Here is a 25,332-nt window from a genome sequence, read left to right as displayed (position 1 = left end):
AAGCTGTATTTATAACACAAATTGAGCCATCCAGCTTCACTCTCACACCTTCTTAAAAAGGAACTTTATAATATAAAGTTATAACATTTTATAATATAAAGTACCTGGCTTATTAAATGTAAATTAAATCATCATTAAATCGACAAGCTGGCCAATAAAAGACTTCAATAAGAATCCTAGAGAGATCAAATATCCAGAATCAGAGAACCATCTTGCCTGAACTGCTCAAACCAAAAATAGCAAATGACCAAAGTGACCTACTAAAAATAGTAAGTCCAAAAATAGCAATCTCATGACAAAGACCCCCAACTAGACATTAGCTCACGAGGGTTGGGATGATGAGCTGACAAACCCACACTCCGGAGACCTACTAAATCGGGGACATTACAATTTGCAATCTCAACTTCCTCATTATTCTCAACAAACATAGGCATCAAGGGCCTATCAATGGTAGGAGTGGTTTCTCTAGCATCACTTGGTGTTCCAGCTGCACTACACCCTCACTGTGATGACTTTGGGGTCTCCTTGGTCTGGTATTCAACTATTTTATCGCTTCCGTAAGCTGCTGGAACATGTCAACAACATGTTTCTATCCATCTCTGAGGGCTCATAATGTTTCCCTCACTTCTCTATTTGCTTGCTCAGCCTGATTTGCAGCCCTCTCAGCCATTGAGTGAACTCTTACAATCTTAGATATTGTCCTACCTTCTGGTATTGGCGGGAGTCTCCAAACTCTTCGTGTTTCCATGTTATACAGATGCATTTAAAACAGTCATCCTCTTGGCAGCAGGTTCGCTACTTTGATATCATTTTAAAGACTCCGAGTCTGATTTTGCAGAATGCAGACTTAGAGATGTCTTTGAAACATAAGTCTGTGGGCTCTGTTGGTTATTGATGTGCATTCTCTGTATATTTTAAACTGATGGATAAAATCCTAGTCCACTGGTTAACTTTTAAAATGCCAACATCAAGTATTTAATGTTCATAAAATCGTTTCACAATTTAATCATGAGTAAGCTATCACCGAATGTGGGATTATAACAAATAAAATTTTCATATATAGATATTTGTCTTTAACTTGATTTATCAAGAATACACAATAGAGAACATCAAGAACAAGATTTAAAGTAGATGTATTCGAGCACCTGAAACACAGAGTCTAGGAATTGATACAATCTGGATATGGAATGTGACAAGGCATGGATCTCTGTAGACTTCGCTGGGTGCATTACTGATGCCATTAATCTTCCCAACAGCTTTTAAGCAACCGTGTGCAACTTGATTCTTGGAAAATTCAATCCCTGAACAACACCATTCAACAGGGCAATGTTGTCCTTCAACTTCCTCACTCCCAACTTAGTTGATATTCCTGAATGTCAATGAAGCTCTGCTGCTACCTCCAAACTTCTGCTAAATTTGTCTTCAGCTGCATCATTCTGGGGATCCTTCAATGTTTTCCATCTATGCTATACCCACCTTTTAAGCTCATAATGCAAGCTCTGATTTGAACTTGCTCTCACGCGCACTGAGTGACAGTCCACCGCTCAAGATTGAGAGGGATTTCGTCCTCTATCTAGAAAACTAAGTTTAAAGTGCCTTATTGCCAAATCCTCTTCTTCTCCGTGTCCACCAACAGTTGACTCCCCTCCCTACATGTATTCCTTCGATTCCAGAAAGGCCTGCGACAGTTACAAATTGATGAACATGCATGCGACATTTACTAAAGTGCCCAGTCATATTAAGGCTGATTCAATTGAAAATCGGCACTAATATTACTACATTTGCCAGATACTAACATTTCTTAATTAGTTGGCTAACAATAGTCATCAATCAAGAGTTGAGAAGATGGATGGAAAAAAAAAACATGTTAACCACCTCCCAATGCAAGAATCTTCAAAGCCGACCACCCAAAGTCATCCCTGAAATTTGCCTTAGCCTATCGGGATGAGGGAAATAGGCCAAGTGTTAAGGTTGGTAGATTATTTCCGGGGAGGGGACATGAGAGTTGCTAGGACAAGGGAGCAGTTTGAAATATTAAAATTAAAAGAAAAAGAAATTCTCTAGATTCCTGAGGGCTTAAAGTAACAAGTAGGTGACTATAAATTAGTTGAGCTTGAGAAAATTGTCCATTGTTTGTTGCCAAAAATCCCTTTGTTGAATATTGTGCATTTGGTGCTCACGTTTTAGTTAGAGGACAAAAACCTCCTGGTAATGTAATCAGAGGATGAAAATCTTCTTGGTTTTCAGATTGAATTTGAGACAAAAATTATTGAATAATATTTAATTTGCAAAATTTTCTATTAGTCATTCCTTGCAGGGCCATGCGATTATACAATAGTATATCTTATATTAGTAATTACTTATTTTTCTGGCTGTACGTCTTTTCATATGCTTGTGTTGCTTCAACTCAAAAGGAAGAGTTGCTAATTTTTTTTGAGCATCATAAGGAAGGTATCAAATACTTTCATGTTATTCACTTTATTAAATGTTTAAGTGGTTGCCATGCCTTATGAATATTGTGTATCCAGCTTTACAGAAATTGTCACGTCCCCTATCCCTAAATTTCCATATAGGGTTTGTATTGCTCTTGGGAATGACAACTTGTAATGTTCCCTACTAGGATAATTCCAATTTTCAATGATTACATCATCACCATGTATATAAATCAGATTAAATTAAGAAACAATAATTAATTCATAATACATACTTAAGCCCTGGTTCCTTACTTCTCTCCTAATCAATAATTTTGAGGAGGACGGTGGCAATAACATATAACAGTCTACAAGTGGGCTCCCTCAAGGTTCTTACCCATCTTGGGAACTTACTTTCATGTGACTGAATTACTTTGCCTCTCCCTACACAAAATATGTGCTAGGGCACGTGAAACAGTCCACAAGTAGGCTACCTCAAGGTTCCAACCCATCCTGGGACCTTCGCGTTATGTGACCAAATTCCTCTGCTTCTCTTAACGGCAATTAGTGAGTTAATAAGGAACCAAGTACTGTCTTATATATTACAAATACACACCCATGTAACACAACTGATATGCAATTCTGATTTCATTATTGGCATCAGATATAGCAATACACATGGTTCATTTCATTTAACATCATCAGCATGTATATACATCAGATTAAATTAAGAAACAACTATTAGTTAATAATACATACTTAAGCCTTGACTCCTTACTTCTCTCATAATCAATAACTTTGAGAAGGATGGTGGAATTAACATAAAACATTCTATAAGCGGGCTCCTTCAAGGTTCTTAACCATCTTGGGACATTTCTTTCATGTGACCGAAATACTCTGCTTCTCCCTACACAAAACCTGGGCCAGGCATGTGAAACAGTCTACAAGCAGGCTCCCTCAAGGTTCTCATCCATCTTGGGACCTTTTCATCATGTGACCAAATTGCTCCGCTCTCCTGTTAACTGTAATTAGTGAGTTAATAAGGAATAGACTAAGTACACACTACTATCTAATTTATTACAAATACACACGTGACATAAGTGACATACACTTCTGATTTTGGACATAGCAATGCACACGATTCATTTCAGATCTTGGCTATTACTTGTGCTGATAACACCAATTCTTCAATTATACTATAATTTCTTAAAGCTTGTTATGTCATAGATGATCTCTTGTAATTAAGGATTCTAATCGATATTTCTTGAGTCTTATCAATATTCCTTAATTGCTGTCTATCTCATATGTTAACTCTGCTCACTTCATTAGTCTCCTATTCTAGTCACTGCATAATTACGTATAAATACATTGTAATTGTTTCTGTTACTGAATCCTCATATACTGTTTGCTATTCAGTATAATTTCTCAATGATATTGCTTGTAATCCTCAGAGGAACAGTAGGGATACTTGCTGTCAATTCTGCTTATTAACATCATAGACCATTGTAATTACTAATTACATCAACACTTGTATGGCTTTGGAACATTTCATTGCTATCTTTGTTAATCATTTATATTTGACTTTATTCGTAATTGATCTTTGGTTTCTGAAGAATGCTCTACTCTTATTCACTACATTTTGAAAGGCATTCTCTCATCCTGTCGACTCCTCTATATGTGATTGTTCTTGCCTTGGCCACTTTGGAACAATGGGTATTGCAAATGTTAATCGATACCCTTAGTATCGTGGATGCATTTGTTTGGTCTACTCACCACCTTTATGGTCATAGCACCATCACTTCTCTTATTCGCTGGTAATTACCTAAGTGGATGCTCTTGTGAAGGCCCTGGATTCGGATCTTTTAAAATATGTAGCTACGATACAGACCTTCATTCAGTCGTTTCCTGTTTGTGCTCATGAATTCCTTAAGGCAGTTTTTAGATGCAGTATATTGCTGTAATAGTTGTTATGTGTATCCACGGTCTCTGCTTCTGTTCATCTTCATTCTCCAGTGTTTTCGTGAGCCTTTGTTTTATGGTTCTTATAGTATCTATGATCGAACATGTGATGTATATTTTCAAGCATTTTTGTTGCTGAGTCAGCATCATCCTTATCAGCTTTTTTTTTTTTTTTTGGCACTATTGCTGTTGGACATGGTTTCCACGTATTATTTTACCTGTCTTCACCTTTGCATTCCACCGTTATAGAACTGTTTCAAACCTTCATGTCAAGGAGTTTTTGTCGTACTTCTTAATATTCAAATGCCGACTCTTCCTATTCAAGTGTTTTGTTGAAGTTGTCCCTCTCTTCATTTCTGGCGGATCTTATTATTGAATATTATTATTCATTTGTATGCCTCCATCTTTGGGTGGTGACTATTTTGTGTTGTCCACATGCTATTCTTGTTCGTGTGTAAAAAGAGTCTTTGACAGCTTTGATTTCTTATTGGTGTTCATTGGAATACTCAGATCAAGATTTCTGAGAATACAGTGTTCTCTTAGTTGAAGATTGCTTGCTTTGAAGTGTAGTTGCATTTCTCTGTTTTGATTCTGATACATATACATATAATCATTATCAGTTTGTGAAGTGTAATGAGTTGTTTCATTTTCTTTTATTATTAAGTATGAGTAGCATATTTGTGTACTAAGAATTAAATCTCTAATCATATATAATCATCAAGTATTGAAGAATATTTGTTAAGTGCAAAGACTTTGTAACTGATTTGAAATCTCAATAATGGAATATATTTTGGTGGGCTGGGTTGTTTCCCCTGCTCAGGAGGGTTTTTCCCAGGATAAGTGCCTTGTGTCATGTGATAGCTTTGCATCTCTATTTGTATTATTTGATTTACTTAGTTTCCGGAGTTAGCATGGTATCAGAGCCAGTTTGAAGGAATTTGATCCAGAACCGGAAGTTTTCTTTGATCTTTCTTAGTGTATGGAACAAAATGAGTAATCAAATTTAAGCATGTTCTTAATTATAAAGATATGAACCGGTTGACAGGGTTTCTTTTGAGGGGGTGTTGGGGTTCTTATCTTGTTCTCAATCAAACATTTTTACTCCAGTTTTTAAGCCAATGGTGAGCCCAAGGTTCAATGCCAAACCTAGAGCTCTAATACCATATATAGCAACCAATTTAAAAAAAAAAACTAAAAACCTTGAAATACTCATTCTTTTATTGAACAAAAGTGAGCTAGCTACTCATTTGCATGAAGGAATAACAGAAAATAACCAATTAACTGCAGTCTCATGATAAGATCTTAACTACTAATTGAAAGATTTAACTGTCTTTGATAAACTAGAAAGAATGATCAGGAAAAGTTAACTAATTATATTATGCATGCTAAGTAAAATAAAATCTAACATCAAAATTCTAACTACCATTTCAGATGAATAGATTTTCTTAACTAAAAAGAATGGAACTAATATTTGATTTCAAATAGAAATGAAAATAGTTCTTCAACTAACTTCTGAAATAATACATCTTTATTTCCATTTCATGGGATAATAATTGAAATAACGATTAACTGAAATATCACTCAACTGAAATAACTACTAATTGAAATAACTGTTTCCTATCATTCTTTGTATACAAGTAAATTATTACGATTTATACTATGATACAAGAGGAAACAAATGCATAGCAAGGATAGAGAAAGAACATACAAAAAGCAACTGGTGAGTCTCTAACTGGTTGTGCAAGCCTCAGCTTTTGGGTAAGAGGAGAAGCATTGACTTAGGCTTAACCTCCCAACCGCAAAACATATCCATCCCCACACAATCTTTTGAAAAGAAAGAACCTCCCTACCCTGGGGCTAGGGTTGGGGCACTACTAGTCTAGCCATCCAAGCAATACCGGTGTTTAGAATATCCGCATAGTTATGGACGGACATGTTTGAATAACTGGTGCTATCGACATCATATGATCTTTAGAAGGCAAACACACTTTTAACGACCTTGGCTAAGGTTTTTGGATGGGTTTCTAATACCCGATCACCAGTGCTCGACTTGACAATAGGAAAACAATATAAATGGACATGCATAAGCTATTAAATAATTCTTTTAAAATTATATATATATATATATTGTATCACATCTGATTATGTTTCATGTTCTTGCAGATTTTTCTCTCACCTCATCACTCTCTTCCTTGGCTATACAATTGGGTGAGTCTTAGGTATTCAAATTTTAGAGTAATCCAACTCTTTTTGCTGAACCTCAGTTGGTTTAAAGAATATTATATATTTTCTCTTAATGGACTTACAAGGAAAATAGTTTGATTCTGAAATCCATCAGTAACAAAGACGTTTGAGCGTATCATATACATTTGATCTTGACTTAACATGGGAAGTGTGGACTCATCCAATGTCTATTCGATATTGCAATTCAATATTAATGTATGGAACTCATGGACACATTTCTTACTGTTGTAAATTTGAATGCAAATGTATATATAACAAATTATGATTGGAAAAGTTCAGGAAGATGTGGGGCTTGGCTTGACTCTATGTAGCTGACTCTTCTTGACGTGAGCAATCCAAAGTGCAGAGCTCAGAGTAACAATGAATACGACTTGTCCTCAATCATTCGCAGCAAAAAAAGAAGTGAAACATAGGAGAACAGAGGTATAAAATGCATAATGGATTTTTGGTTCTCCCGACTTGTAAATATAAAAAGGAGGCATTCGAAATAATAAAGGCTTCCAAGAAGCTGTGACTCTATGATCAGTTATAAGAAAAGAAGAAGATTTATCTTCTTGAATCATCGATAAAAAATGCCAAATGTACATTCTCACCTCTTATAAGGAAAGAATAAATATGAAAGAGAACTTGAAGGTTACGTAATCAAAAGGATAATTTATAAAGTTATACACACACACACACACATATTTGCACATATATATATTATTATGATGGCATCATATTTAATATTTATCCAAGGTTGTACCTACTAAAGTATGCATATCTAAATACATGCATCACCTAGAAGATTATTTTATCTCCATATCTTCTCATGGTGTACGCACATTTAAATATATGTATTTTAATAGATATAATTTTGTATGAATTAATACTATGATGTCACCTTACTTTTATATCTATGTGCACGCACATAAATATGTATTATATTGAAGTGATGAGAATGTCAACCATAAGCCATTAAAGGTATGTACTTTAATCAAGTTAAAATGTTTAATGTTTATCCAATAGCTCATGCGTGTCTAATGATTGTATTCTCTTATACAAGTCGCTAGGTTCTTACCAAAATAGTTAAAGGTCATACCTATCGATCAGATAAATAGAGTAAGGTAGTACCCTAGTTCGTAGATCCCGTTAAGCAATGCTTCTCCCCTTCCTCTGCTTTGCAATCACCCGTGCAACATTTTTCACAATAATAACAAGTTCCATGATAAATCCATAATAACAATTAATATAGATATTAGTAAGGAAATTAGTTAATAACCATAATTCCGAAACCAAGCAGCTGCTAACTACTATCATCATCATATGACAAATAATGGATAATGACCATCATCATTAAACTGTTATACAAAATAATTGATGACAACTAATTCCATAGGATACAACGGTTATATTTAACTACCCTTTTCACATGAATAAGAAAGAAAAATCCATTCAACTCAATGGCTATAATAATTTAAATTAGCAAAATTTGGGATGTAATAGAAAGTAACTACGTAAAATATAATAGTTGAACTGAAATAAAGATGCAACTGAAAGGAAATAACATAATACTATCAAGGTTTAGATCACACCATGTCAAGAGAATGTCGGAACTAGTTGATCTGTCCTGTGCATGTCTAGGCATTGGAGGAGAGCAGAAGCACTGACTAAGGCTTAACCCCCCAACCATAGACCTACTATGATCCACACTTAGTCTCTATTGAGAATGGCCTAACCTTGCACGGGATAAGGCACGTGCACACCATCTCGCTTGCCACATGAGCAACTTGGTGTTAGAGTTGTGAACTACTTAGCCGACTAGGTTGTGGGTAATCCCCCCCCAACCAAACATACTATCGATTCGACTATGAGTTATCTTGACCTCTAGTGATCATAGCAACATCATTCACCATTAAACCTACTCTGGTGAGGGATTTCCAGGGACACGATGTGCCCGATCACCCACCGCTTAACTTGACAGTCATAACTAATACCCCGTTCCACCATGAGCTTACTAGACTTACTAATATCAAATTCTTATGCAATTCTTCATAATTTTGATATATCTTTCTATTTGTTGCAAGTTTATCAATCTGTCCAATCCATGGATTACACCACTCATCTCGACCATTCTTGGTTATCCTTGATGATCTCGGGGTGCAGGGGCACCTAGGTAGGTTCATGGAAGACCTAGGGCTCCTATGTTATTTTGCTTGTAGTGGTGCCAGCCACACCACTAGGTGAATGATAGGGCTAACCTAGTCCTAGGTTGAGGTAAGTTAAGGTTCGCAAGCCTCTTGAGGCCCTAGTTGCTCCTAGTTGTATGATTAGGTCAAATAGGGTATCTTTGTGTTTTGAAGGGTAGAATGGCGAAGTAAGTGTTTGAAGGTCCTTTTTACATGTTTTGTATCCATTTAAGGCTTTTGGTTAGGTTTGGTAACCTTTGGAGCAAGTTTGAGGGTCAAACACTAAAAGATGTAGAAGTTGCTCAAAAATTGCAACTTTTTGGTGGGAGCTTGGTAAATGTTTGAAACACTTAGAGTTGGAGATGGGATGTGTATTTAAGGCCATCCTCGACCTTTTGAAAGGGTTGGAAGTTGTAGCCATTTTGGTGTGTACGGACTATTAGCAAGATAACAGTTATGGTTTTATGCTTTTTGTGGATATTGGCATTTACATGGATTGAATTTGGAACTGTAGTGTTTGGAAGTTGTAGTGGAGTTTTATTTGAGATTCTGTATAACTTTAGTTTGTGTTTTTGTAGGGTTTAAGTTTCTTTAATAAATTATTTTGCCTCTTGCTTGCCTGCTGTTCTGAACTAGGCCACTGGACAAAATGGAGTCATAACTCGTCTTCCCAGTGTAGGATCTGTACGGTCTCTTGGGATTAGGAAGATGACTCCTTGAACATTCTATATAGTGAAGGAGGGGCCTTGGAAAGCAAGGGAAGTATTTTTGTGGTGATGCCCTAGGCGAGCCATTGATGCATGGCTAGGGATCACAATATGTAGCAGAGGTGTTAGAAGTGATTGAATGCTTGAAATGCTTCAATCAAAGGGTGGATTGTGATAGGAGTGTGTGTGGAGAAGCCCCAAACTCAGTGGGAGGCAGTGATGAAGGCCCTAAGGAGGGTAATACTTGTTTCTTGATAGACTGGTCCAATTACCTTGGAAATCCTGATTTTTAGGCACTAGTATAGGTCGTACAATATGGATGCCTTGAGAGATTGAGACCTCATGAATTCTCAAGTGCTTTGAAAAGGGTGTCAGGATTAGTGAATAGGTTACCCCCTTGTTAAGGACTTTGCCAAGTTATTCCATTTTTTCATCATTAGGAGGGCTAATTGCTTATAGCCTTTTTGCAAGCAATGTTGTGCAATTTTGGGTGCTTCTTGGAACTCGTTTAGGGTTTCAATTCGAAATGTGGTAGCGAGTCTTGGGAAGTATCCTAGTGTCTTCTGAGATGCTCATACCCTCATTTAGGGTCTTAGTTGTAAGTTGGGTTGTTTGTGGTGTTAATGAAGAGGAAGCAATAAGGCCAAAGCAAGCCTAGGGAGTTGTAAATGAATCATTGTTCTACCTAGTTGGTGGGCACTAGTTGAAGGGGCTAGGATCTCATGGATAGGATCCTAAGAAGAGTAGAGTAACTAAAAACCCTATTAGGTCAAGAGAAAGGCCTAAGGAGACCCTAGGATAAACTAGGGTAGGAGCAAAACTAGTTGTCACATTAGAGTGGTATCAAAGCAAGTTAAAGACTTGGGGAGGAAGTGTATGTTTACAGGTGGTGGAGATCAGTGGGTGAGTCAAATATGGTGACTAATGCAGAGCTAGCTAAGGAAGTTGATGAGCAAAAGGAGAAGAATAGACTCTTTGAAGAAGCCTTAGCAGAGGTGAAGTTAAAGTTGGATGCAGTTGCTGATGCAGCCAAGAAAAAGGAAGAAGAGAATGATGTTAGGGGTAAGGAGATAGCAGAAGAAGATGTTGTCCCTAAGCTAGACCCTATCTTGAATGATGAACCTTTCTTGAAGGCCATAAAAGCCCTAGGAGGAAAGGCCTTGGAAGGTGTGCCACTATTTAGTGGGAAGATGGACATAGATGCAGTGATGGATTGGATAGATGGGATGGAGAACCATTTTGAATGTGAAGGGGTGTCAGAGGCACAAAAGATCTATGTAGCCAAGTCAAGACTTAGAGGATCAGCATTGACTTCGTGGAAATATGTCCAGGATGAGAGGATTAGGATAGGCAAGAAGCCTATATCCCATTGGAATGCCATGGTAACCAAACTAAGGGAGAATTTCCTAACAAAGGACTATGAGATTCAACTCCACAAGAGGAGACAAGGACTGAAACAAAGAGATTTGGATGTGGCCTCTTATACAGAGGAGTTTCAGAGATTATGCCTTAGATCCAAGAAGTAAGAGGAAGAGCCAATAAAGGTGGCTAGGTACTTGGGTGGTTTAAAATGGAATATCCAAGAGGAGCTAAGCTTTGGACACCTATTGTTCAAAGGTGCCATCAACTAGTCCTAAAGGTGGAAAAAAAGACTAGAAAGAAAGGGGAATCTAACTTCAAGGATAGAGGCAAGGGTAGAAATCAGAGGGGGCGAAGAGGAGGATACCAAGGCAGAGGTAATGATTAGAAGAACCAAGGTGAGACCAAGCTCACTGAGAAAACCACTGAAAGCATTCCTAGAGGAGGTTACAGTAGAGGAAGAGGTAACCAAGGAGGTTCTAGCAGAGGCAGAGGATCAGGTAGAAGTAACTCATACTTTGCTAGTATGAAGTGTTACAACTGTGGTCAACTAGGCCATCCAACATGCAGATGCCTTGAAAAGCCCTCTTCTTCAAACCATGACAAGAGAGTGGCCTATGCTCAAGAAGACAACTCTAGTGGCAAGGAGAATGAAGTGGATCACATAGAGTTTGAAAAGGGTGAGAACCTTATGTTTAGAAGGGTATTGATCAAGCAACCAGCTCCTGATGAACCTAATAAGCATAGGAGGGCTTTGTTTAGAATCAAATGTAAGATTCTTGGAAAGTTTTGCAAGGTAGTGGTGGATTCAGGCTCTACTGACAACATAATATCAGAAGAGGCAGTTGAAAAGCTTAAACTAACTAAGATACCCCATGTAAATCCATACAAGGTGACTTGGCTCAACAAGGGTCAAAGTATACTGGTCAATGAACAGACTTGGGTTGATTTCTCCATAGCAGGGTACAAGGACAGGTTATTGTGTGATATCTTGCCCATGGATGCTTGCCATCTGCTGTTAGGTAGACCCTAGCAGTATGACAGAGAGACATTATATGATGGGAAGGCAAACTCCATATCATTCAAGAAAAGAGGCAAAACTTTTAAAAGCCGGTCTTTGTTGGAAGGAGAGGAACTACAGCTCAAGGTGCCTAGTGTGTTGCTATATACTGGGAATGAATTTGTCAAAGATCTCAGGGATGATGAGAGCCAAAGTTTTGCAGTTGTGTTGAAGTCCAAAGGAGAGGAGATCAAAGAGCCACTGCCCATAGAGGTACTAGCATTGCTTGAGAAATATAAAGACATTGTGAGTGATGGTACTCCTGCCACTTTACCTCCGAGAAGGGTTATAAGCCATCAAATAGACTTTGTTCCTGGTGCATCTTTGCCAAACAAGGCAGCATACAAGCTCACTCTAGACCAAAACTTGGAAGTGGCAAGACAAGTACAAGAACTATTGGATCAAGGATCGATCAAGAAAGAGTGTAAGCCCATGTGCAGTCCCTGTTGTACCAGCATCCAAGAAGGGAGGAAAATGGAAGTTATGTACAAACTCAAGGGCTATAAATAGGATCACAATCAGGTATAGGTTTCCCATACCTAGGATTGAGGATCTCATGGATTGTCTTGGAGTGGCAATGTACTTCACAAAGTTGGATTTAAAGAGTGGATACCACCAAATTAGGATTAAGGAGGGAAATGAATGGAAGACAACATTCAAGACAATAGATGGGCTATATGAGTGGCTTGTAATGCCATTTGGCCTCTCTAATGCTCCTAGCACATTCATGAGGCTCATGAATGAAGAATGAAGTGCTCAAAGACTTCACTGGAAGATTTGTGGTTGTATATCTAGATGATATACTCTTCTTCACCAAGACAAGGGAGGAGCACATCAGACATGTGGAAGCAGTATTGCAGAGACTTCACGAGGAGAAGCTTTCTATAAACCTTGAAAAGTGTGACTTCTTCAAGCAAGAACTTGTGTATTTGGGCTTTTGTGGTGTCAAAGGGGTCCTTGAAGATGGATCAAGAGAAGGTTGTTGCTATCTTCAACCGGCCACCACCTACTACATCTATTGAGGTAAGAAGTTTTCATGGTCTAGCTTAGTTTTATAGGAAGTTCATTAGGAATTTTAGTGGCATATGTGCAACTTTGCTAGATACCATTAAGGGTGGGGTCAAGTCCAAGTTCAAGTGGACCTTAGAAGTAGGGAAATCCTTTGAGTTGCTAAAGAAGCAAGTAGCTACCCAACCTGTTTTGCAATTGCCTAGTTTTGAGAAACTTTTCACCATAGAGTGTGATGCAAGTGGCCTAGCAGTAGGGGGAGTGTTGAGTCAAGAAGGTAGGCCAGTAGCCTTCTTTAGTGAAAAATTAAATGAAGCCAAAAAGAAGTATTCTTCCTATGACCTAGAACTCTATGCCCTAGTTCAGTCTCTTAGGAAGTGGATGCATTACCTATTGCCCAAGGAATTTGTTGTGTTTACTAACAATCAAGCTCTCAGCTACATCAATACTCAAGAAAAGTTGAGTAATAGGCATTTGAAATGGATGGAGTATCTACAAGCTTTCACCTTCACAATCAAGCATAAGAAAGGACAGATGAACAAGGTGGTAGATGCATTGAGCAGGAGAGTGTTAACAGTCCAAGAAGTTCAGTTGCATAGCATTGGGATAGAGAGCTTCAAGAGTCTCTATAAGGAGGATGAAGACTTTGCAGAGGCATATAAGCTATGATATGATTTTGAGAACCATTTCCATAGCAAGTTCTCTGAATTTACCTTGTAAAATGGATTGTTATTTAAGGGCAATCAGTTATGTGTACAAAGGGGATCCATAAGGGAGAACCTAATTCAGGAAAAACATAATGGGAGTCTAAGTGGACACTTTGGTGTGAGCAAAACTCTAGAACTAGTTCAAATTTTTATTCTTGGCCTAAACTAGTCAGATATGTGACTAGGTATGTTGAGCAATGCATGGTATGTATGAAAGCTAAGGGTGGAATGAGTAATGCAGGACTTTGTTAGCCCTTACTAGTCCCAAATAGGCCATGAGAGTGTGTGAGCATGGAGTAGGTCTGCCCGAGACAAAACAGGGCTATGATAGTATCTATGTAGTTGTTGACAGATTCAGTAAGATGGGGCACTTCATTCCATGTAAGACTACCAATGATGCTAGCCACATTGCACACCTATTCTTTAAGGAGGTTGTAAGGATTCATGGACTTCCATTAAGCATTGTTTCAGATACAGATGTGCAGTTCATGAGCAATTTTTTGAAGACTTTGTGGAGCAGACTTAGTACCTACCTCTCGTTTGGTTCAGCATACCATCCTCAAACTGATGACCAGAGTGAGGTGGTTAATAGGGTGCTAGGTAATCTCTTGAGGTGCCTAAGGAGTATGGGCAAACATGGGATGACATCATTCCCCAACCAGAGTACGCTTACAATGACAGTAGGAATAAGACCACATGCAAAAGGCCTTTTGAAATTGTGTATGGGATGCATCCAAGGGGTGTATGTGAGTTGAGGGATCTTGAAGGAATGGAACATAGAAGTGGACATGCTAAAGATTTTGCCCAAACCATGAAAGAAATCCAAGAACAAGTCCAGAAGACTATCCAAAATAATACATAGAAATTGAAAGCCAAGGTGGATGAAAGAAGGAAAGACATTCAGTTTGCTATTGGTGACTATGTTATGGTGCATTTGAACAAATCCAGGTTGCAAAAGGGATTGCCAACTAAGCTGCAAATGAAACGAGTGCGGCCTTACAAAATCATAGCCAAATATGGTGCCAATGCTTATAAAATTGATTTGCCTTTAGATTTGGGCATCTCTCCACTTTTCGATGTCCAAGATTTGGTTGAATTCAAGGGTACACTACCTCAGAGCAGTCCAAGAGTCGGTGCAGATCTAGAGCCTCTAGTAGTACCTTCATCAAACAAGTTGGAAGTTGAACAAGTGTTGGACTCCAAAGTTAAGAAGGCCACCAAGCACAAGGTGTACATGGAGCACCTCATCAAGTGGAAAGGCAAGCCAAATTTAGAAGCAACTTGGGTTGCTGAGGCAGACTTCAACAAGGTAGGCATCCCACAAGACCTATTGTCCACAGGAGTGACAGTTTTCTTTTGTGGGGGAGTATGGTGTAGGAGCACCTAGGTAGGCTCATGGAAGACTTAGGGCTCCTAGGTTATTTTGGCTTGTAGTGGTGCTAGCCACACCACTAGGGGAATAAAAGGGCTAACCTAGTCTTAGGTTGAGGTAAGTTAAGGTTAGAAATCCTTTTGAGCCCCTAGTTGCTCCTAGTTGCATGACTAGGTCAAATAAGGCATCTTTGTGTTTTGAAGGGTAGAATGACCAAGTAAGTGTTTGAAGGTCCTTTTTACATGTTTTGTATCCATTTAAGGCTTTTGGTAATGTTTGGTAACCTTTGGAGCAAGTTTGAGGGTCAAACACTAAAGATGTAAAAGTTGCTCAAAAATTGTCAATGTTGTCATTGACAACATTGACAACTTTTGTTGCATTCGAGCAAATTTTTGGTGGGAGCTTGGTAACTGTCTAAAACAATTAGAGTTGGAGTTGGGATGTGTATTTAAGACCATCCTTGACCCTTTGAAAGGGTTGGAAGTTTTAGCCATTTTGATGTGTATAGTCCTGTCAACAAGATAACAGTTATAGTTTATGCTTTTTGTGGATCTTGGCATTTACATGGATTGAATTTGGAACTGTAGTGTTTGGAAGTTGTAGTGGAGTTCTATTTGAGATTCTGTATAACTCTAGTTTGTGTTTTTGTAGGGTTTAAGTTGCTTGAATAAATTATTTTGTTTCTTGCTTGCTTGCTGTTCTGAACCAGGGCATTGGATAAAATGGAGTCATAACTCCTCTTCCCATTGTAGGATTTGTACGGTCTCTTGGGATTAGGAAGATGACTCCTTGTACATTCTGTACAATGAAAGAGGGGCCCTAGAAAGCAAGGGAAGTATTTTTGTGGTGATGCCCTAGGTGAGCCATTGATGCATGGCTAGGGATCACAGTATGCAGCAGAGGTGTTAGGAGTGATTGAATGCTTGAAATGCTCAATCAAAGGGTGGATTGTGATAGGAGAGCGTGTGGAGAAACCCCAAACTCAGTGGGAGGCAGTTATGAAGGCCCTAAGGAGGGTAATACTTGTTTCTTGACAGACTGGTCCAATTACTTTGGAAATCCTGATTTTTAGGCACTAATATAGGTCGTCTTGTACAGATGCCTTGAGAGATTGAGACCTCATGAATCCTCAAGTGCTCTGAAAATGGTGTCAGGATTAGCGAATAGGTTATCCCCTTGTTAAGGACATTGCCATGTTATTCCAGTTTTTCATCATTAGGAGGGCTAATTGCTTGTAGCCTTTTTGCAAGTAGTTTTGTGCAATTTTGGGTGTTTCTTGGAACTCGTTTAGGATTTCAATTTGAAATGTGGTAGCGAGTCTTGGGAAGTGTACTAGTGTCTTCTGAGATGCCCATACCCTCATTTGGGGTGTTAGTTGTGAAGTTGGGTTGTTTGTGGTGTTAATGAAGAGGAAGCAATAAGGTCAAAGCAAGCCTAGGGAGTTGTAAATGAATGATTGTTCTACCTAGTTGGTATGCTCTAGTTTAAGGGGCTAGGATCTTCTTAGATATGATCCTAAGAAAAATAGGGTAACTAGCAACCCTATTAGGTCAAGAGAAAGGCCTAATGAGACCCTAGGAGAAACTAGTGTAGGAGCAAGACTAGTTGTCACATCACCTGGCGTAACTTTCCAGATTACATTGCATATTGTTTAATTACGAAAAATAATATCTTTTCCCTCCAAATTCCAGAAAGAGGGAAAGAAAGATTATGTTTGTATATGTAGTTAGATACATTTTCAGCTAGTGGTAGGTTTCCACAATCTTAGGGACATATGCATTTGATGTCATTGCATTTGGAAGGAAACGACATGTTCAATTGATAACTTCCACCTTGATATATAAACTTGAGGAAGAAATATTGTATAATAGAGACTTTACATCAGCTTGTGAGTGCTCTCGGCATTAAGTAGTATATTAGTTCCAACCTTGTACACATAAACTTTAGATATTTCAACTAAGGTCTGACTGGACCATCTTCTATAATGCATGATAAGCTATTGATCATCGATGTGGAAGTAAATAACTCAGTGAGAGTACGACCTGAATAAGAAAGTCTGTTTGGTAAATCTTTTTCCTCCAACTTGACTCTGTCGAAGAGCAATGAATTTCAGTGATTCGTTCTAGATGCAGACACCGTTTCATTATTGGCAAGGTAAATTTGAATGAACATCAAGTGTAGACACAATTGATAAAAATGGAGCTGTGATTAGCAAATGAATAATGGCTGATTCTTTTGCTTTAAATGCAATTTGTGGATAGGATGCTTCTAGCGGGGGTGAGAAAGAAAAGCTTGCGACTTGTGAGACTGATATATCTTTTTCCTTAACCATCATGGGAAAATGAAAGAGCAAGGTGGAGTTACATTTGCATCAAAACGGGGTGATAGACACATGCAACTTTCATTACAATCTTGGCCAATGGCCATGCAATATTTGAAAAAAGAAATGAATGGCCTAATTAATAAAGACTCATAAAAGGCTGATGGACTTTCTTGATTTAAATTAAATTGATATGGAAATTGAATTTCACCCATACTTAATATAAATAATACTCATATTATTTTGTGTGTATTTGTATGTATCATGTATACACATAAGCATATACATTATGTAAAACAAATATGCGCATACGTATATATGTATATTGTAATATGTACAAATATACCTAAGTACTATGGGTATTATTTCTAGGATATATCATATCTGCTGTTGGATGATTGAGAACATCCAGATTCCAATTTAAAGGTAATAGTTTTATTTCATTACTGTTCATATGAATAAATATATGTATCTTATAAATGAGATAAATGAGATGACCTAGAAAACTCATGGTGGACACTTGGTATTAGTTAGTCTTCTCTAGTCTACTTTGTTCTTAGGCAAATGGGTTTAGACAAATACCTAACAAGCTTGGTGCTTATGCTCTATTCCCTCTCTGTCAATGTCCCCCCCCCCCTTCATCGCGCATGTGCAAAAAAAATTAGCATGGTGAAAATACACTTCCAATACATTCTAATGCAAATAATGCAATCATGATAAATAACCATCTTAACAAATCAATTCCAATTTACATGAGATCATAATGAATAACCAATTTAACCAACCATTTCCAATTCACATGAAACCTCAATGGCTATATAGAACATTTGAAATAAAAAATAAAATATGGAATGTAATATTGAGAAAAGTATTGCTAGGGTTGTTTAGACAAACCACGGATTCCACAATCATACACTGTGATACCGAGAGTTGCATAAAGCTTTCAATAAATCTTGTATTTCATGATACGTCCAAGCACATTGAGATTCCCTACCATTATATTAGAGACATGGTGGACAAAAACATTATATAGCTGAGATACATTAGCACAAATGAGCATACTACTGATATCGTAACCAAGCCTCTCTCTAAGATAAAATTGGATCACCTTAGAGGTAAGCTTGGTACGGTAAAAATGTAGAATATTGTTTGAGATCAAGTCTTAGTGAATTTATTACTACTATATATATATAACATGTGGGTTTTTACACGATTTCGTAGAAACATCATGAAAGGTGACAATATTTGAATAATGTTTACTTGTGGTTATTGTTGTAAAGTGACAACCCTAACAATAGTTTAACTTACTATCATGATTGATATCTTTAATTATATCTTGATAGCTCATATCTCTTAGTAGTGTGCAACTACAATAAGTTATCTTATTGAGATATGTCATGGTGGATGTTGTGAGATATGACATCTATGGTTATGCCATGAGCAAATATCTTCTTTGGTAGGTATCATGAGACTTGATGCCAGTGCACATACCGAAAAATATATTAGTATGGTGAATATCACATGGTTGGTATTTTAGAATATACCATATCCCTTACAATATTGTGATCTCACAATGCATCTAGGATCAAAACTATCCTCGCTAGCTAAGAGGGAGTGTTGATGATTTGTAGCTTTGGTCGACTAAGTTGAATCGATGCAATTAAATCATTGAGTAAACTATTGCCATCTATCCTTTTCTTATTATATGAAGTATTAATACATATTTATTAGATAATCATATATGCATACATATATATATACATATATGTATATATATGTGTGCATGTGTGTGTATACATATATGATGAGCTACACACACACACACACACACACACACACATATATATACGTATATATATACATATATGTATACATTTTATTCTTGTATTCTCATTACCTGATAAATATATATTAATCATCACTCATTATTTTTTGTAGGTTATCCAATTGCAAAAATCGATAACAATGATCAACTGCATATATTCGATATTAATCAAATAAACATTAAATGTTTAGCCTGATACTATTCACAGTTCTATATTCCCTTGATGGCACCGTCGGTACCGACGACATTTGGATTTGTTATTAACATAACACACATGATAATGGATGAGTGGCAATGATTGATAAGAGGACATGCCTCTAGTTAGAGGCACGTCTCTACGTGAACCATGTTCGTGTAGAGACAAGTCCCTACGTGAACCTTGTTCATGTAGAGACATGTCTTTATGCCAGTCATGTCCATGGAGAGCAATACATATATGTTGATCTCTTTTGAAACTTGGAAAACACAGAAATCAATGAGTACTGCTATAAGTACATGCACATGTGTGTATATATATAACATCAAAATCATACTTAATAGTTGACAGTCTTGTTCTTATTTATATATTCAGTTTTGCAAAGGAAGAAACTCATTAGCTTGAAAGAAGATCAAAACTTGATTTCAGTCAACACTTAACCAAGAAAAATATAATTCTTCTATCTCTAATATGATCCTAAAGTTTTAACGAGAGTAAATGTCTCATATCAAGCCAATTGAATTTGCCTGAATCACCCTATATCTTTCTACAACATTCCAAGGCTGATTTATCGCTCAATTGTCTCCTATAGGTTTTAAACTTTGGGCCACTTTTTATACGTGCCACCAATCTTGTACACTGAAGTATTGCAAGATCAATACATCCTCAATCAATTTGACTCTAGATGCATTTGAGCATTGGTGATGGGGATAGAAGGTGATTCGTATATTATTCATATGCTATACGGAGAGGACCAAAGAGACGAGACTTGCCAAGTCTCAAATACTCGGTGAGTTGCAAGTCGAGGCATGGCTAGAAAGTTCTCCAAGCTTGCACTTAGAAAATGTAGAGTTATTTTTGGACTTGTAGAGTCTTGGGACTTGCCAAGACTCTGTGAACCTTGGCGAGTTTGTGCCTAAGACCTGGCCTTTTTATTGAACTCTCAAAATTTCAATGTTTTTTTGGTTTATGACACACCTTCAGAGTATAAACGGAAAATAACATTTAACTTGTATTTGTTTTTATAAAATTCACAAAATTTCAATGCTACCTTCTAAATATCTAGGAAATATAACATTTAATTCCTGGTCTTTGTCTTCAAGTTGGTCTCATTGTTTTCATCAAAATATATACATGAAATAAAGCATTTCAGTGTTTTACCAATATTATAATTCAAGTTATATTTCATGTATTTATTGGTAGGATATTTGAGAGCAGTTTTACATACTTAGGAGTTATAATGCAAATTCTATGTTTAGAAGATATTATAAATTTTAAGATAGTCAAATTTCAGTAGTCAACAAGTTCCTATCAGCATTCTCTCGCGCTCACTATCTCAGTTTCTCTCTTCTGAACTCTAGATCTATCTCTTTTTGTATCACTCTTCCTTTAACCCCTCTCTATTCTCTCTATCTCATTCTCTCCTCTCTCCCACAAGATGTAAACCTCTCTCTCTCTCTGTCTCTGTCTCTGTAATGACCCCAAAATCGGGGTAAAACATTTGAAATAAATTTAAATACTATATCTATTTTATCAAGTGGCTTTGGCAATAATAAATTTATCCTTTGTGTATTTAATTGAAATAATCTTCAATAGTAAATAAAGAATAAATAATTAGATAAATGCTACTGTAAATATTAGAGCAAATAACATAAATATTATTGTAAATATATAATATCTTTATAACAAACATTATAATTATAATTAAGATAATCTTCAATTATAATAAATAAATAAATATTGTGACTTAATCAAACATTATCGTAAATAAATATTGTGACTTAATCGAAATAAACTTATAAAGATAAATTATAAATAATCAAAACAGGATGTATTATAAACATCAAACGGAAGGGTTGTTGCTATAAATAAATAAACATTATGTAATGGAAGAATATGGGTCACGACCATTTCCTATGGTTGTGACCTTTGGCCGATCATCAATATTTATTTCAACCCACAACCGTAGAAGAGGGCAGAACGAAGAAAGGTAGAAACTAGGAAGGAATAACAAACCCGCAGAAGCATATAATACATAGATGTTTAAAGGATTGTTCAGAATAGTTGCCGAGGAGAAGACCCGCAGTCATACTTGTCTCATGCGGAATGACGTAAATTCTCAGAGAACAGAAGAGTACTTGCAGACGACCACCAAGTAAATGTTGTTGCTACAGAATTCTCAGGCACTCACAAATCCATTTCAACAGCAAGTCGAACATCATCATTTGTGACTGCAACCTTGGAGATCATAGACCCGAGTCAAAGGTTAAAAACGATGGAACTCAAGGAACACTGAGTTAAAGAGAAGATTGTCATAAAAGATAATTCCTAACAGGAATCAAGGCAAAGATATAATATCTTTGAAGGTCGGTAAAACCAAATGGCTGAATACATATTCAGATAGATTGAACATACCTAAGGTAGTTCATAAGGCTTAGGAGAAGAGTAATCTTCCCTAAGAAGGATGGATGTATCTGATCAATCATCCATAAGGCTTAACGAGAGTAACTGTGAAAGGATGTCACTTAGTGGAGAGCTGTTCCGTTATAGGAGCCTAGGAGGCCCTCCCCCAGGAGCTAAGTGATCGATCACAAGCTCTCCTTAAGAAGGAAGTAGTAACTATAGGATATAAGCCCAAATTTCTATATGTACAATGTTTTTCCAATATCTTTTCTTTTTTTAAAATACTAACACTTGTGCAGGATTAATAGCTAGGAGAGTGTGAGAATAGTTCGAATCAAATAATTGGGACACTATAGTGGTATCAGAGCTCTCAACCCTACAAGGGATGCTCGTCTCAGCCTCGTTTTGGTTTTGCCTTCAAACCCCCTTCAATCTATAAGCCTATAAGTCTAACCATGTACTAGGCCAATGATGATTCGGGATCATAAAAATCTACATAATACATGTCCCTTGTTGCAAATTTCTGCATATTGATAGTTAAAACAATATTATGGTTGCTACATCATCAAGGATCTACCTTATATGCCTTTGTAGGAAGGATGCAGATCCTCTTAGCCATAGACTTCTAGTTATTGTTTTGTTATCTGTTAGGAACTTTTGATGCCATGGACTTCACATTCTATAAATTTTGTATAAATTTGACAATATTTTTATGCCCCTGCTATTTCCTTCAGCTACAACTTGCATTTATGCTTATTAGATCAATCGATCTATACTTGTATATGTTATCAAATTAGCTGTATTTGGTGATGTTATTGTGTCTTTAAGGTTCATATAGTAAAGAGTGCATGAGACAAGTTTCAAATCCTTAAAAATCTCTAAATTTCTGGTTTTCGCTTGCTGAGTTTTTGGTGACTCCAAGTCTGAGCATGAACTATGCTTGCCAAGTCTGAGTCTTGTATCTTTGGAGAGGACAATGTATTGAATTAGTACACAACTTCTCTTCCACAGGTTGTCGAGGCTAATATTTGATAAATGATGGGCTGACTATGCAGATATTAAAATTTTGGGTGTAATGTTAAATTACTAAATACAAGAGGGCTGTCAAATTATTTGTTTCTAATTTCTTGATGCTGTCTCCCTAGAACTTTGTATCCAATGTGGACTTTGCCTTCACTCTTGTTACTTTTCCACCCTGTTAAGTTCATCTTGTTTATTATTTGAATACGGATGTTTGTCTCCCTAAAACCTTGTATCCTATATTGACTTTGCCTTCACTCTTTTTGTTTTGACACCTTGTTAAGTTTATCTTCTTGTTATTAAAAGATGTGTCTTTGGGCTAAGATAGCTCTTAAATTTGATTTTAAAACCACTTCATGGTTTTGGCTTTTGCTAGCTATTCTTCTCTTGGTTTTCATGTATTTTTGGTTGGATCATATGAGGTCAGGTCCACCCTTTTTGCAGCCATATCTAATAAAGAACTCAATTAGATAGGACTCTGGGATATTGTCTCAAAATGCAAATCTGATCAAATCTTCTGTTATGAAACTCAAGGAATATTATCAAACATCATACAATGTTCAAAACCTAAGAAGCTGGGTTTGAACCCTGGAGCTCAGGTTCGGGTTTGGATTTGAGCTCAAGTCCGCTTCGGGTCTAGGTAGGCGATTTAAAATATTTTTAAAGTGATTTTTTTGGCTCCACGGGCCGCTTGGGGGGTTTGCAGACCCAGGTGGACCCACAGTCCCCAACAGGGACCCTGCTTGGATCCATCGCGGACCTGGGCGAATTTGGGAGGACCTGCGCAAATCCAGATGAAAAAAATCTTTTAAGAAACAAAAAATAATAGTTTTAATTTTTTTTTATCATTTCTAACCCTAAAAGAAGCCCAATAAGAAGCATTTCATTCCTCTAAACTCCCATTTTCTTTCTCATTTTGCTCTCATTTTGGTGTGGGCATTCTACAAGTTTGAAGAGAAGTTGGAAGAGATTGATTGTGGAGTCTCAAATGCTTCCAAAAATCAGCGTTGAGTGTTCTAGGTATGCATTTGATCCTTCCCTTTGCTTCTTTGATAGTTAGTTTTTAGTTTTTTTATTGTTCTACAAGTTCTTGTATAAGTTTTGAAATATTTTATTTTATTTTTGTTATAGCTTGAAAGAATGAGTAGTTAGAGTTGGGCGGGGGGTGGAGGGGTGCGGAGGTGAGGGATCCCAAAGATTTAAAATTGATAAAAGTTCTCCTTTGTGGAAGTATACAACAAGAATTGAGCAATGTGTTGGAGGGGGAGGGTATATATGGAAATGCAATTTTCGCCAAACCCAATATAGAAGCTCATATTACGGAGTTAAACATCATTTCATAGGCCCAACAGGTCAAGGGATTAGCATTTGTGAGGGGCCCCCAAATGGAGGTAGAAAGGGGTTGCCGGCTTCTCAAATAGCAGACATGTTAAAAGAACAACAAGAGGCTGATAGGTTAGTGTCAAAGGGGAAAAAAGATAGAACAAAGCAAAAACCACCAACACCATCCTCTCAAACAGCTACTAGACAACATCACTTCCTACTTACCCCTTCTACAAATGAAGAAGAAATAGAAACACCCCCATCCTACAAGAGAGGCCCATTAGATAAGGCATTTCAAAATGAATTGAGAGAAATTGCTGACATAAAGGTTGGGCGTTGCCTCTTTACAAATGGTGTTCTATTTAATCTAGTGAGATCACCATATTGGAGAGAGACGTTGCAAGCAATAAATGAAGCACCTTGTGGTTACCGAGGCCCTAGATATGAAAAGTTGAGAACCACCATATTGCATAAGGAGAGAAAGAATGTAGACACCCACCTCAAACCAATTAGAGATTCTTGGATCCGAACGAGGTTGACTATTGTCTCTGATGGATGGAAAGATTGCAAAAACCGTCAATGTTTATGTTTTGAAATATAATTTTGCAATTTAGTAATCCAATGTATTATTTTCTTTACAATCATGAACATAGATTAATGAGTGAGTATTTAATGTTTGTCTTTGACACTTGGCATTGATCAATGATCAACATTTATATATTCATACTATATGAAATGACTTAGTTTTACAATTATGCGTGTTTCTCTTTCTTTTTTGCATATATATATATATATATATACTCACAAACCCACCCACAAACCCAAATGGGAAATTTTGTTTTGCCCGAACGCACGAACCTGAACCCCAAACCGAATCAGCAAGTTTGTTCAAAACCGCTATTATGAATTTTGTGTTTGTCTTTTTAAGTTTGTAGACTGCAAATGAAGTTATTCAATGCTGTTGACAATGCAAGGTTGTTATAGAAATGATATACTAGTTGTTCCAAACCTTTGAGAAACTTATACATGACTGAAATTAACTATTACATACAATGTTCAAAACTGCTATTATGAATTTTTGTTTGTCTTCTTTAAGTTTGTGGGCTGCAAATGAAGTTATTGAATGCTCCTTACAATGCAAGGTTGTTATACAAATGATATACTAGTTGTTCCAGACCTTTGACAAACTTATACATGACTGAAATTAACTATTACAGGTGATAGACATATAAATAAACACTTGCTACGCA

General features: G+C 36.9%; 1 protein-coding gene across 3 annotated transcripts in view; it reads left to right on the top strand.

The window, feature by feature from the left end:
• Positions 1 to 25,332, top strand: part of LOC149580153 (manganese-dependent ADP-ribose/CDP-alcohol diphosphatase-like protein) — a 79,743-nt gene that overhangs the window by 28,957 nt on the left and 25,454 nt on the right. The window contains exon 2 of one of the 3 annotated variants that reach the window (XM_089789762.1): positions 6,534 to 6,578. The exons of the other annotated variants lie outside the window; for them this stretch is intronic. The gene's annotated coding sequence lies outside the window, so the exon portion shown is untranslated. The remainder of the gene's footprint in view (positions 1 to 6,533; positions 6,579 to 25,332) is intronic. 3 annotated transcript variants of the gene reach the window in all.

The sequence above is a fragment of the Cupressus sempervirens genome, chromosome 1 (genome assembly GCF_028749045.1).
Source record: "Cupressus sempervirens isolate cs-2001-9-10 chromosome 1, ASM2874904v1, whole genome shotgun sequence".
NCBI classification, from domain to species: Eukaryota; Viridiplantae; Streptophyta; class Pinopsida; order Cupressales; family Cupressaceae; genus Cupressus; species Cupressus sempervirens.
This window is presented reverse-complemented; position numbering and strand designations above follow the sequence as displayed.